This window comes from Phyllostomus discolor, chromosome 11 (genome assembly GCF_004126475.2).
Source record: "Phyllostomus discolor isolate MPI-MPIP mPhyDis1 chromosome 11, mPhyDis1.pri.v3, whole genome shotgun sequence".
In the NCBI taxonomy this organism is placed as follows: Eukaryota; Metazoa; Chordata; class Mammalia; order Chiroptera; family Phyllostomidae; genus Phyllostomus; species Phyllostomus discolor.
In genome coordinates, this window is record NC_040913.2 from 31756544 (window position 1) to 31770641 (window position 14098).

At 35.8% G+C, this 14098-nt stretch overlaps 1 pseudogene; it reads right to left on the reverse strand.

Moving 5' to 3' along the window:
• Nucleotides 1-11728: 11728 nt before the first annotated feature.
• On the reverse strand, nucleotides 11729-11822 carry LOC114508995 (annotated as a pseudogene).
• Nucleotides 11823-14098: the final 2276 nt, after the last annotated feature.

Sequence of the window (14098 nt, forward strand, 5' to 3'; positions counted from 1 at the left end):
TTTCCCCCATTCTCCCCCTCCCTTCTCCCCACTGATAACCCTCTATGTGATCTCGATTTCTGTGATTCTGTTCTGGTTCTAGTTGTTGGCTTAGTTTGTTTTTGTTTAGGTTCAGTTATTGATAATTGTGAGTTTATTGTCATTTTATTGTTCATAGTTTTGATCTTTTTTCTTAGGTAATTCCCTTCAACATATCGTATAATAAGGGCTTGGTGATGATGAACTCCTTTAACTTTACCTTGTCTGGAAAGCACTTTATCTGTCCTTCCTTTCTAAATATTTTTTCTGGGCAGAGTAATCTTGGATGTAGGTCCTTGCTTTTCATGACTTTGAATACTTCCTTCCAGCCCCTAAGTGCCTGTAAGGTTTCCTTTGAGAAATCAGGTGATAGTCTTATGAGAACTCCTTTGCAGGTAACTGACTCCTCATGAAGGTTTTAAGATTCTCTCCTTATCTTTAACCTTTTATAATTTAATTATGATGTGTCTTGGTGTGTTGCTCCTTGGTTCCAACTTCTTTGTGACTGTTTGAGTTTCCTGGACTTGTATATCTATGTCCTTTGCCAGACTGAGTAAGTTTTCCTTCATTATTTTTTCAAATAAGTTTTCAATTTCTTGCTCTTCCTCTTTTCTTTCTGACACCCCTATGATTAGGATGTTGGGACATTTATAATGATCCTGGTGGTTCCTAAGTCTTTCCTCATTTTTTTTTAATTCTTGTCTTTATTCTGTTTTGGTTGAATGTTTATTTCTCCTTTCTGTTTCAAATCATTGATTTGAGTGCCAGTTTTCTTCTCTTCACTGTTGGTTCCCTGTACATTTTGCTTCAGTTCACTTTGCATAGCCTTCATTTCTTCCTCTATTTTGCAACCATACTCAATCATTTCTGTGAACATCTTAATCACCTATATTTTGAACTCTGTATCTGATAGGTTGGCTACCTTCTCATCACTTACTTATTTTCCTGGAGTTTTTATCTGTTCTTTCATTTGGGCTATATTTCTTTGTCTCTATGTACCTGTTATATTGCAAGGGGTGGGGCCTTAAGTATTTGCCAGGGTGAGACAACCCACTTAGCTGCATTGTGGTGCTGTATGTGGGGGAGGGGTCAGAGAGGGAGCCGCTTGCCTAGCTCTCACCCTGCTCTCTGTCACTTCCCCTGCTTCCCACAAGTGAATTGTACCCTTTCAGGTGCTGCGCTGGTGCTGATTCCAAGGTAGTTGGGCTTGTGTATGTTCTAGGACCCTGTAAGCACCCCCAACAGACTCTCCTGTAAGACTGGCCATTTCTCCTGCCACTGCAATTCCTACTAGTTTTTACAACCAGAGATTTTGAGGCTTTAGTTTCCTGCACTGGAATTCTAGGCTGTGAAGTCTGTCACACTCCCCATTTGTTTCCCCTGGCTTATCCACACGTGAATGTGGGAATGCCTAGTCCACCAGTCACTGCCTTATTGAGTGTCCTCTTTGCCCTGCCTGCCTGCCTCCACCCCTCTTACTGGTCTTTAACTGAATGTATCTTCTTTAAGTCCTTGGGTGTCAGACTGCCATATGGTTTGATTTTCTGGCAGTTCTGGTTGCTTTTGTTTTTAAATTGGTCTTCATTCTTCTTTTGGTTATGGGAGTTTATCACATTTTAATGTCAAATGCAGGCACTCGTGTCATCCTATGGCTTTGGCGATAGAGTATATATTAGAACTTTCTGAAACATTTACTTAAACAATCTTTTTAAAAATTACTTTATTGTTGTTTAATTACAGTTTTCTGCATTTTCTCCCCATCCCTCCCTCATACTCAAATAATCTATGCTGAAAATAAATAATAATTGATATGAACAAAATAACTAGGTGAATTTCTTTTAAATCTGACTTTATTACTCACCCATATGAATTATTGATTAAATTAAGTGATCAATTACTAATGAATGTCAATGTGTCTTTTATAAGAAAGAATTTTAAAAATTAAGAATAATAACATCTTTGAATTTATAATACAGTAAATTTGGGGGGGCATTTTTTGCTACTGGCTATTTTATATGATGATTTACAGTGTCCCATATAATTTTAAGACTATATTCAAAAAGAAGTGATAGGAGAGGTAAGATTTAGAAAGGAAAGCTGTTTAGAAATGGGTTCGAAAAGCAGAAAGGCAGGAGATTTCCTTAAAGTCCATCAACAAGGGAAGGTTTGAATAAATAGTCTAGCCATGCAGAACCCTGTTATGTATCTGTAGCCAGGACTGACCAAGGATACTAAATACAATCATGACAAATGTTCCATGACATATATTTAAATAAAAATGCAAAATGCAGAATATTGTAGATATAGTAAAATTCAGCATAAAGAAGGTAGATAATGGATAAGAATATAGATTAATGCATGCTTTTCCCTATTTATTCTCACCCTACTCCTTAGGTTCTATGAAGTGTCATTGCTCAATTCTAAGAGTGTTTCTCCTCCATGACTAGTTATGAAGCCTGGTGTTTCTTATCTAATTCATTCCAGTGTATTCCCACCTTGACATCCTGTTAACTTGTCTGAAACCATTTTCTCATCTTCGTCTCCATGTAGTCCCTCTCCTCACTTGGCTGTTTCTGCTCACAGTGTTCCCTTAGCCCTAGTCACACAAACTGGAAATGTTAAAGTTGTACTTAACTCTTCCCTTTTCACATTCAGTGTACATGAGTGATTACTGTTAAGAAAATATTTCTTATATCCTTCAATTTTATTCTTACTGTGTCTATCCAAGTTTAGGTATTTCTTACCATCTAGATGTATCTTGGAATTAATTTCTATATTTTAGACTTGCCTAAATTTAACCTTTCATGTTTTAAAGGGATTATCTAAAATATTATTTTTGGGTTATGATCATTCTCATCTTAAAATTCCAGTGACTACTGTAATAATACATGAAAACACTTTTTATTAGATAATTTACTCACTAGGATATAAAAACTTGGCTATGTTTTCATAAAACTGAATATGTGTTCAAAAATACATGATATATCTTTTAATTTTTGAATAAATAATATATAAGAATAAATATAGAGATAAATTCTATAAAATTATGTTATACATATTAAACAATTATAAAAGCATCACATTAAATCATTCAGATATCTTGTTTCCAAAGGATGTTGACTTTGAATAACATGTTAATAAAATGAACTCTATGTCTCGATCTGAAATTATTGATTACCTACTATCCAAAGCACAATAATAGATGTTACTATGAATAAAAGATTATCTAGACATATTTTATCTTTAAGTGGTTAATGAGAGGGAAATATGTTTTCATAGATCTTTAGTTAAAATAGGATGAAATAGTGTATGTAAGCTAAGTGGTCTGGGACATAGAAGGTGTGTAATAAATGATGAATATAATATGTTTAATGTTGCAAGACAGAGTACCTAGGAAGACTAGAGTCATTTATAGAGTGGGGTTTCAATTTGGGGGTGAGAACAGATTTGTGAGAGCATACAAAAATTCAAATGTTAGCATTTTATTCTAAGAAATATGCTCTAAATTTACTTGCAAATTAATGTTTTTTCCTTTACAGTAGTAATCTTTTTATTTCATGATCCTCAAATGTATTTCTTAACACAGTAAACAAGGCAGTGTGAAATAGAAATTTTAATTCTCTATAGAATATAACTTCCAAGTTACCAGTGAATTGGTAGCTATATCAATGAAAAATTGAACCAGAAAAGTTACAGAGGCATGAAAAACTTCATACAAATCCACAACAATAAGGAGAAAGTCTAATCTGAACTCTGTCAAAACACAAAAAAGGAAAGTTCTTAAGCACTGAAGTGAGCTAGTGAAAAAGTACTAGAAAGAAGTTGGTCAATGTGAAGAGGCCATCTGTATTTGCTAAGTGGTATTCTCAATTAAAGTTATAGTCTTACTGATGGGGGGCGCAGGGAGAGGAGGTGCTATTATATTTCAAAGGGATAGATCCCAGGTGCTTGAAAAAGACATTCCTGGATTGTATACATGGCAAGACAGTGGGGTCAGGGGGAGAGAAAGAATTTACAAATGTGAAGTTTCTAAAATAAATGCTCTAAGAAAAGGAAACTCATGGAAATAAGGTAGGAGATGATGGTGGGAGTGGGGGAGAGGGCAGAGGTTAATAAAAGGGAGAAACAATGGGACAACTATAAGAGCATAATCAATAATATATATATATTTTTAAAAAGAAAAGGAAACTCAGGGACCAACAGTCAGGAAGTAACATTTCGTCAAGTTGAAAGAAATGTTAAGGCCATCATGGTCATTTATCAGATCAAAAGGTAAAAAGCTAAATTATGATTTGGTGGATGAAAGGTTGCAGTTGAGTGAAATGATTAAAAATTCACTCAAAGAAGAACATATTTGCTATAATAAGACATGTTCACTTGAGACCCAGAGAACAAAACTGTTTTTTTTTTAATTATGAACAATGAATGGAATTTTGATAAAACAATAATTGCTCTCAGGGAACTTCAGAAAAATTCAAAATTGTTGTGTAGGTATGTTTCTATGAGACAAAAATTCTCTCATAGTTAAATTTGCAGTTGTTTTTATCTTATTAAAAAAGTGGGGAAATAGTAGTAAAAAACATGCTAAAAGTCAGTTAGACCTCCAAATAGTGCATTGCATTATTAACATAAATATAATAGTATTCTTAAGCAGTTTGTGGGGTTGTATTTTTAAATTATTCCAAACTATTCAGTAATCACATACATTTTCATTGTTCAAAAGATGTCAGAGACTGACAATGATAAATGATCTTGCATTCAGTTATTCAGTAGATAAAAATGTCCTATTCACAAATGAATAGCTTTATCTGCTAGTGATTTTTTTAAAGTTCTTTGTAAATCTGAGCTGCTATAGAAGAAAGTCTCTGTGCTTCTACCACAGTTACCAAATGTTTCTCCTGAATCCAAAGGATGAAAGAGGCCCATCACATTCTATTTATACCAGTCACAAACTATAATCTTAAGGTAATGATCCAACTTTTCAATTCAGAGTAGAAATCATCTTATTGTTAATAGATACATTCATTTGTATCTTAAGTATCCTCTTGGGTCATTGGTACGTAGTCATGAGAGTAGGGCTGAAAAAGGAACAATACCACATTTTTAAGCACACCAATGAGTCAAGTTCTCTTTCATTGCACTGCATCTAACAGCTAATCTCTTTGATTGTTAAAATATGTTTATAATTTAGTTCAATCACAAATCAGAAGCAGAATTATATACAATTTTTGCAGTTATCTGATTACTTTTCAGCCTTAGAGATCAGGTTTTAAGAAGAATTCTCTGAAATAGCCAGTAAAAATAATCTTTCTTGATTCTAACTCCTCTATAGTATATTTTATCCTCCTGAAAAAAAATTGAAAAAAAATGGAATTTTAACTTTACACATAGATTTCTTTTTCCCTACTAAATTATAAGCCAGCTAAAAGGACTGGTATTATGCCATATCACTTATTTCTGTAGTTTTATTACTTATTTTGTTACTAAGGCATTGTCAGGAGTTGATATAGAAAACCTATTTAAATGTTTGAATATTTATTGTGCTGAAATTGAAACTGGAAAAGTCAAAAGTCAGCATTTGTGCTGCCTGTCAACTACCAGAACTAATAAGCAGAGACAGGGATTGAATCTTTATGGGCAGTTTATTCAGATGGCCAGTGATCTAAGAAGACAGCAGGTTATATGCTATTAAGAGTCCACCTTACATTCCATTTCAAATCTACCATTTTTATAAAAAGAAAAGTGTAGGTAAGGGGTTTGGAATTCAGGGAAAATACCAATAAGATAAAAGCAGCAGCATTCTCATCCTGGCTGGTATAGCTCAGTGGATTGAGTGTCCGCCTGGGGACCAAAAGGTCACCAGTTTGGTTCCCAGTCAAGGCACATATTTGGAATGTGGGCCAGTTCCCCAGTTGGGGGCACAGGAGAAGCAACCATGTATGGCTATTTCTCTCCCCCTCTTTCTCCCTCCTTTCCCCTCTCTCTAAAAATAAATAAATGAAATCTTAAAAAAAAACTGCAGCATTCTTGTTGACTGATGATTCTTTATCTGTGTCCTGGATGGTTTCAGTTCCTGAAATAATAGCTTTTTACATGCATTGATTGCTAAACTTATTAACTATATTACAACTAAAATTTTTAAACTCGAATTCTTTCATCAGAATAATAATATTTTAGCAAATTTTTATATCTTCTAATGTAATAATTATGAACATAATTTTATGAACAAACAACAGGGATATATAAAAAAATTAACACAAAAATATAATAAAAACAAAAATTTTAGTGTTTTCCATTTTTCCTAGTTACAGAAATTTGTTAGTTATATTTGGTTGGCCAAAGAGACTTTTTTCCTGTAAGATGGGTTTAGTAACACTAAAGTTGTCTTTAACGTCATTTCAAAGAATTCTGTTAGATTGTATTGTGACAGCTGTCATATCAATGTGCAATTAAAAAACAATACATGTATGAATGACTCATAGACATGGACAATGGAGAGGGGATTAACTATGGGCTGCGGGGGTGGCTGAGTGGAGGGGGGCAAAAGGGAAAAAATTGGGACAACTGTAATAAAATAATAATAAAATATGAAAGTTGGTGAATTTTTGTGTAGCCATTTTAATATTGAAGATGGAAGGAAATAAGGGACATTTTTGACACATTATGTTTTATTATTTCTGTTAGAATGTACTGGGGCATGGAGGACCTGAGCCAACGCCTGCACTGCAACAAAGAAGGTCTGCACCACCACCAAAAATATCTGATCACAAGATACCCCATTATCAGGAAGCAACTGACGCATAGCCACCTGCATCCTGCTGGAAACCACTTCAGTCCTCACTACCCCTCCTCTCTTCCTTGAGCTTTTCCCAGAAACAAGGCCCATGAATCTCCCAGACTTTCTGTTGCCAAATCAGCCTCCCTGACCAGAAGACGTTGTCTTGCAAACACCTGTACCCAGAACACTGGGGCAAATCAAAAGGGTGACCCACCTATCTCGAAGGTCTGCTGCATACTCTTAAAAACTCTTTACACTTTTCATTGCTGATGTAATCTGCTAAGACTAGCCCCTCAGATCACATTATGCCACCTCAAATAAAGCCCTTCATTGGCACTTTTTGGTTCCTGGTCCTTTCTTGGCCACTTTGACTACCAAACAATTTCAGAGGGAGCCCTTCCCCAGGGTCCCTCTGTCCTAGGTTTGTCTTTTGTCCACTCCCAGGTATTAGGAATTATGGCTCTCAATGCCAGAGTTTGGTGAAAAGGAAAGGAACTATTTAGTCAAAAGTTATACAGGTTCAGAGTAATATTGGAATGTCATAGTTAAAAATCTCAAAGTCCCTTAAAATACCCACAAACACACACAATCCTTCTTCCTCCCCACCCAGTCAGGTCAGTAAAGCCAATCAGGGGTACCATATCTCAGGAAAAGAAACAGAAGTCTGTAGTTTGGCTAGACTCCTGGTTCTTTCCAACAATCTGTGTTTGACCGGCAGGCTCCCTACAGTCCCCAGCACCATCAACATTGTCACCGAGATCTCCAGTTCTTAATCCCAAACCAAATAGCACCTTCTTATGGCCCACCAGCAAGAGTTCTTTCACCCTTTGCCTTCCTGCATGGTTTTGCATTGTCCCTCCTTAAAGTCTCCATCAGTAGTCCTGCATTGTCTCTCTTATATTCTTTCAAACTGCAAAGAGAGAGTTCTGCATAGCTGCTACATGTTGCTTTCCTGCTTCCTAAACCATTTGGTCAACAGAGCCTCCTCTCCACTCCCAAAACTGTGTGGTTAAGACCCAGCATGGCTGCCACACCTGGGTTTAAATCTCAGTGTGAATCTTCCTCTGTAACTCCATTTCTGACTCATCCCACAATTGACTACACCTGCCAGCACTTCCGTATTTTCAGCCTTTCTTGGCCACCATAGTAAGTCTGGGCAGGTGGCCCAGTGACATGGAGCAAACCATGTTCAAGCTCTCATGCAGATGCTGCAACCAGGGGGAGCTGCCTCCTAGTTATATCAGAGTCAAAGTCAGTCCTATCTCCCTAGATAGACTTGTTGATACACAAAATAACAGCTAAGTTATTTTGCATATTAGGTATGAAGCTATCCTGCTGCTGTTGATATGCAAAATAATTCTCAATGGTCCTGTTCCTTGGGTCCCATCACCAAGCCAGACTTGTAAGAGCGGACACCCCAGATTCTGGATCCTGTTGCAGATCCTTTGTTTGGGGAGCCTTGGCTGTCACCCATTAAACAACTGTTATATGATAATTCTTCTACCAGACATTGAATTAAACACCATTCCTATTTTCATGATTGTATAGTAATCTTTACCATGTCCATACAAATTTATATAATTGTGTTGTTCAACGCCTTATATGCACGTACATATAGTAGGATATCATAAATTGATTCTTCCTAGTCTTCACAATGTTTTATTTACCAGCATAAAAACTGTATTTTAGTTTAATTAAACCAGTCATTTTCAAAGTTTAGTGGGCCTCAGACCACCTTAAGGGCTGGTTAAAACACTGATCACCAGGTCCTCCTCTCTGAGTTTCTAGTCCAGGAAGTGCACAGTTGCTCCCGGAATTTTCATTTCCAGGTGATTCTGATGTTGTTGAACTGGGATCGCACTTTGATAACCAAAGTATATTATTGGGCAATGGGATGTTTATGAATTTTTTTTACTACATATTATATCGCATATTTGCAATTCCTAGGCATCTATTCTATTCTGATGTAGTTATTATTTTCTTTTATAAAAAATGACAATTAAATTTGAGTTGTCCCATTTTAAAATAAAAAGATGTAGATGTTAATCCAGATTGATGTAAATTCCAGTTTTTTAATATGTTAACATTGAACAAAAAATTTTAAGTTTTCATTAATTGTTATTTTTACAGTTATTGTAGCCTCTCTCATGTGAGCCAGAAATTTGTAAACTTTTTACATAGACTATCTCAGCATTATTTTATAGTACTAAAGTTTTCATATCAGAGCTTCTGAGTGATTATATACCACACATGTACAAAAAAATTGGTACTGGGGGATAAAAACATCAATATTTACTCACATAATCTAATACATTTTTATTTTATTCAAATACTTAACAATTGTTAATTCACATTTCATCAGTTTGTAAAACTGATATTTGCTTCTGCTTGCAATTAATGAAAAATGGAATTAGTTCTCAATAGGACCCCAATGTCAAATACCTGCTTTTGTCCTTTAAAGGTAATTAGATCCAGGAGTAGTGAAGGGTCATTTTATTATGATGGATTCCTCAGCATTCGTGTTGTAATCAGGTCAGTTATTACAACTCTTACAATATGGTACAATTCGAGAAACACACTTTCTAATTTCAAATTTTTATTCATTTAAGAATTAACTAATTGACTCATCTATTATTCTTTATTGCTACTATGCAGCATGAACTAAAAATATAAAAGCAAAAAAGAAATGGTCTGCTTTTCTCAAAGAGCTTATAAACTATGGAAGGAAAGACAAGGAATTATTACACTGCATAATGATACGAATACAGAGGCTGAAACCCTGATATTCACAAAGCAGCATTCTTTCAAGAATTACCAGGTGTTCTGTGGCATAAGCAGGGAGGGAAAGAAAAGGAATGTGAGCAAAGAGTAGCTGATACCAGGAGGTCAGGTCTAGTTTGGATTTTTCCTGAGGGCATTGGTATGAAATTGAAAGGTTTTTAAATGTAGAGTGGCATTCATAGAACCTTCTTACCCAACAGCTCCTTCTTAAGTTAGCAGACAGTGAATGCCTGAGGCATATTCCAGAGTGAGACTATTGAGTCCTTTATAGAAGTCTTTGTCATTGTCACCCTGGAGACTGCATCCCACCTGAATGTCAGGAAAACCAACACTGCCTTTTTTTTTTCAAGGACTGAGGCAAGTATCTTTCCGGGAACCTATAAACAAACATATTTACTCATATATACCTGGGGAAACAAACAAACAAAAAAGACAAAAAAAAAAACCCTCCAAGAATTTCTTTATAAAACAATGTGCATTTATTCTTACATGTTTAAACTTTTGTCACCTTCCAAGTACTCTGTATTTGATATAATACACCTATTGAGACATTTTTTTCCTTTCTGAAAACAGTTTCCAGCTCATTGATTTTGATGTCTTTTAGTGCTTCTGCCACCTTGTGTTCTACTTTTTCCACATTGGCAAACATTTCCCTTTGAAGAATTTTTTTATCCAGCAACACACACACACACACACACACACACACAGGCACTTGGGGTGAGATAGGGTGAATAGGGAGGTTGGAACATGGGGGTCATGCCATTTTTGGTCAAAAACTACTGAACACTCTGTGTGATGTAGATAAGTGCACTTGTAAATCACCCATCTTGAAATGGGCGAGCACACTGAAAGAATCTTCAAAAAAAATTCACTAAATCTGAAACACAACCTTTCACAACACCACCAGCTAGTACACTGATACAGATGGATTCCTAGAACACTCGACTAGCAGGGGACGCCTGTACTATAAAGAGGCCTGCCCTCCAGAAGATAATTCTGTTGTTATGGGGTCCCTTCTCATATATATATATAATTTGCTTTTTTTCTTTAACATTAAGACCCAAAAAAGACTTTTCTCAGTGGAATGTACTTCATCATATCCTAAATACCTCCAAGAGCTGTGAGTAGGGAGAGAATGCAAGGTGATTTCCATTCAAATTTCTGAGCTTCCACATTTTCTGAAGTAGAAAAAATGGATGTGCTGAGGGAGATGGTGATCCCAACCAGAACTGACTGTGGACAGAATAGGGGCCACATACTAAACCTGTCAAGCTCAGGGGTGGTCTGCATGACAGCCTTAGAAACTCAGACTGAAAGTAACCACATAGGATGTTCTGAAATTAAAACTTCTTAACTAAAAGTGAGTCCTGGAGAGTAGTCATGTTTTAGTCCAGTATCGTCCTTGACCAAGGTCAGTCTTTAACTGAGCCTGATTGTTGTCTTTTTGCATCTGAGATAACGTATCTTTGGAATGTCTGATTTTCCAAATCCCTCAGGGCACAATGTCCCACCACAGCTTGACCAGGGAAACCTTCATAGTTATCTTCTCTCCCGACCCCCACCACACACCATCTCTTTCTGCTCTAAGTGTTCGTTGTTAACTGTCTCATACCCAATGTAAAAGAAATATTTGTCTCTATATTTACTCTTTATTCAATCTCATAGATTTCCCTGCTTTTCTTTCTCCTGCCTCCCTAATATATCACCAATGGATTTCTTGGAACCCCCCCCCTTATGCCTCCTCCTTTGAGGTACAAAACTGCCATTCTCTGGAGCATTTTCTCAGTTCACTGATATTTTTGCTTCCAGGCAATTGTCATCAATTTGGCTTAAAAGAAAAAAAACTCAAAAATTATTACCACTGTGTATGTTTTTTATCTTGACAAAACTCATAAAGCAAGGCAGAAAGGCACAAAAGGTTAGAAAGGCACAAAAATATATAAATAAATCTAGATCGACAATTATGTTAATAGGAAAAAATGTCCCAATATAGAATCAGAAAGGAAAGTTGGAGACAATGTTTGAGTAATTCATTATATCCACCAAATGTTGCTTCATTTGTTTTTGGGCAAAGTGCACCAAGGAAAAATTGCTCATAATCAGAAAACCTTAGAGATTTGCTTTTTCTTTTTTCTTTCTTTCTTTCTTTTTTTTAATATGGAACACTTCATGAATTTGTGCAGGGGCCATACTAATCTTCTCTGTATCACTCCAATTTTAGTATATATGCTGCTGAAGCAAGCACAAAACTTTAGAGGTTTTAAATTTCAAAATATTTTGACAAAGCTTTACATACCTGGCCTGAAAATATATTTTTTTATATTTATTTACCCAAAACCTTAGAGATTTTCTATATATGTCTATTGTTTGTTTCCTGTGTTTTTTCTTTTTTTATAAATTCCCAACTGATTGCTACCGAGCTGATGAAGAATCAATTAATTTAAAGATAAATAGGACCTATTCCATAATTTACTTTTTTTGCTTACCAAAATAATGTTGTTTGTTGTTGTTGTTTCCCTCTCTGTAAATTTTCTCAATTTTTAGCAAGATGTGCCCTTAAAAAATACAAAGTATAAAGTATTAAACTATTTTTTAAAGCAGGAGATTCTTTAAACATCATACGATTGATAAAAGAATGTAATAATTATAAAAAATTAAATCAATCCATTGAGTCTTGGGATTGAGAGCTTTTTTCTGTTTAGTTTGCTTTCTTTGTTATAGAGAGATATCTCATGGATTTTCATGTTACTTGACTAAAAGGGTTTCCTGTGCATATCAAAAAGCCCAGTATGTAGGAACAAGAGTTTGCAGCAAAGAAAGTAAGGGTTTATTTTTAGAAAATGGCTCTGAGACAAAGGTGAGCTAGTGCTCAAACACCTGGTTCCCTGATGGCTTTCAGGAGATGGGTTATGGAGGGGGGGGGGGACATCATTAATCATGGTGACTAAGGGAATTAGGATTATGATCAGGGTTTTAGTCACTACTGATTGGTTGTCATTATAGTAGGGGGTAGATGATCATCTCAGCTGGTCCTGATGTCAGCCATGGTGGTACCCTGACTAACCATGGTGCTTTTCTGGGCCTGGAGCTAAAACCCACTTGAGACCTAGATGTTATCTCTAGTTTGAACAAATCTCTGTCTCCAAGGTCATCAACAGTCAGAGGCTTTGTTACTAAGATTATTTGATACTGATTAAAACCTCTGTCTTGAGAGCTTAATGATTAAAGGAGTGGACAAGCATGGGAGGAGGAGGCAGGTGAGTCAGAGTGTTGGATGAAAGTAGTTTGAAACAAAAGGAAAGAAAGAAAAGTCTTATTAAAGAAACGAAGTTTCAACCTGGTTAGATTCACAAAGAATAAAAATACTTTTGCTATTTTTTTCTTTATTATAAACTTGTTCTTATGTTCTGTGATTGCTGATCTGAGTATAATAAAAGAAAAGACTAAAAATGTCAAGTGTTATCTTAGTATTGAACTTTGATATCTGTTTCTATAATTAGGATTTTTTTCATTTCTCAAAAAGAGATAAATGCTTTCCTGATAAAACATTTTTCCTTTCAATAAGAACCAACTCTATCATATGTAAAGCCTATACTTATGATATATACATATATCAAACATATATATATTCTAACTCTAAAATCTGTATACTCTTTTTCCCTCAGTAAACATGAGAATACTAGGAAGCCCAAAATACTTCTATCATTCTCAGTTGTTAGGGTGGCCATTGATGCAGGCTGTGAAAGAATTCACGAAGAGAGGAAAATGCATAGGGAAAAGTTATTAACTTTCCAAATGAGGAAAGGGGCTAGGGAGGGAGAAATGCATCAGCACCAAAAGATTGGGACTGTGAGCTTTTACTAGATTATAAAGGGTCAGGATTTGCTTTTCTGTGGCTGCTCAGCTGGTCAGGGTGTCACAACATAGGAGGTTTCAGTTGGTTTTGTGTAAGCTGTAGTTTTCTCCAATATTATCTTTTGCCTGCAGCTGTGGGACATGGTTAGTCACCTTCTGTTCTTGCTTTTCCAGTAATTTTTTTTATTCCTGGGGAAAGGAGCTCAAGAGTAAAATGGCTATCATGTTTAACAAGGTCATAGCCCTTCTTGGAAAACAGTGCCATGATAGCAAATGGTCCCAGCTTTGTCCTTTTCATCAGTGATGAAAGAAATAAATCTGCATTCATTTTGATTTCTATAAATATGGAAAGGGAAAGAAAAGTAATTAACCATAAAGTGAACAACCAAAAATTCCAATATTTAGCAATATTTCTTTTTAAAATTTTTATTTTTATTGACTTCTAGTGAAAAGGAGGAAGGGAAGGGTGAGTGTTACAGGGTGCAGCCAAGAGGGGGGCCCCAAATGGGCATTTGAAATGGGGTCTAGAACTTAAGGTGTCCAGGAGATTTTAAGATGTCTCCATCCCCCACCCCAGGGTGTGGGTTGGGGGAAGGTACAAATGGAGCAGGGCCATTGAGAGCTGTTTAGCATAGCAACAGCCTTGCAGCTAAGCTCTGGTGTGGT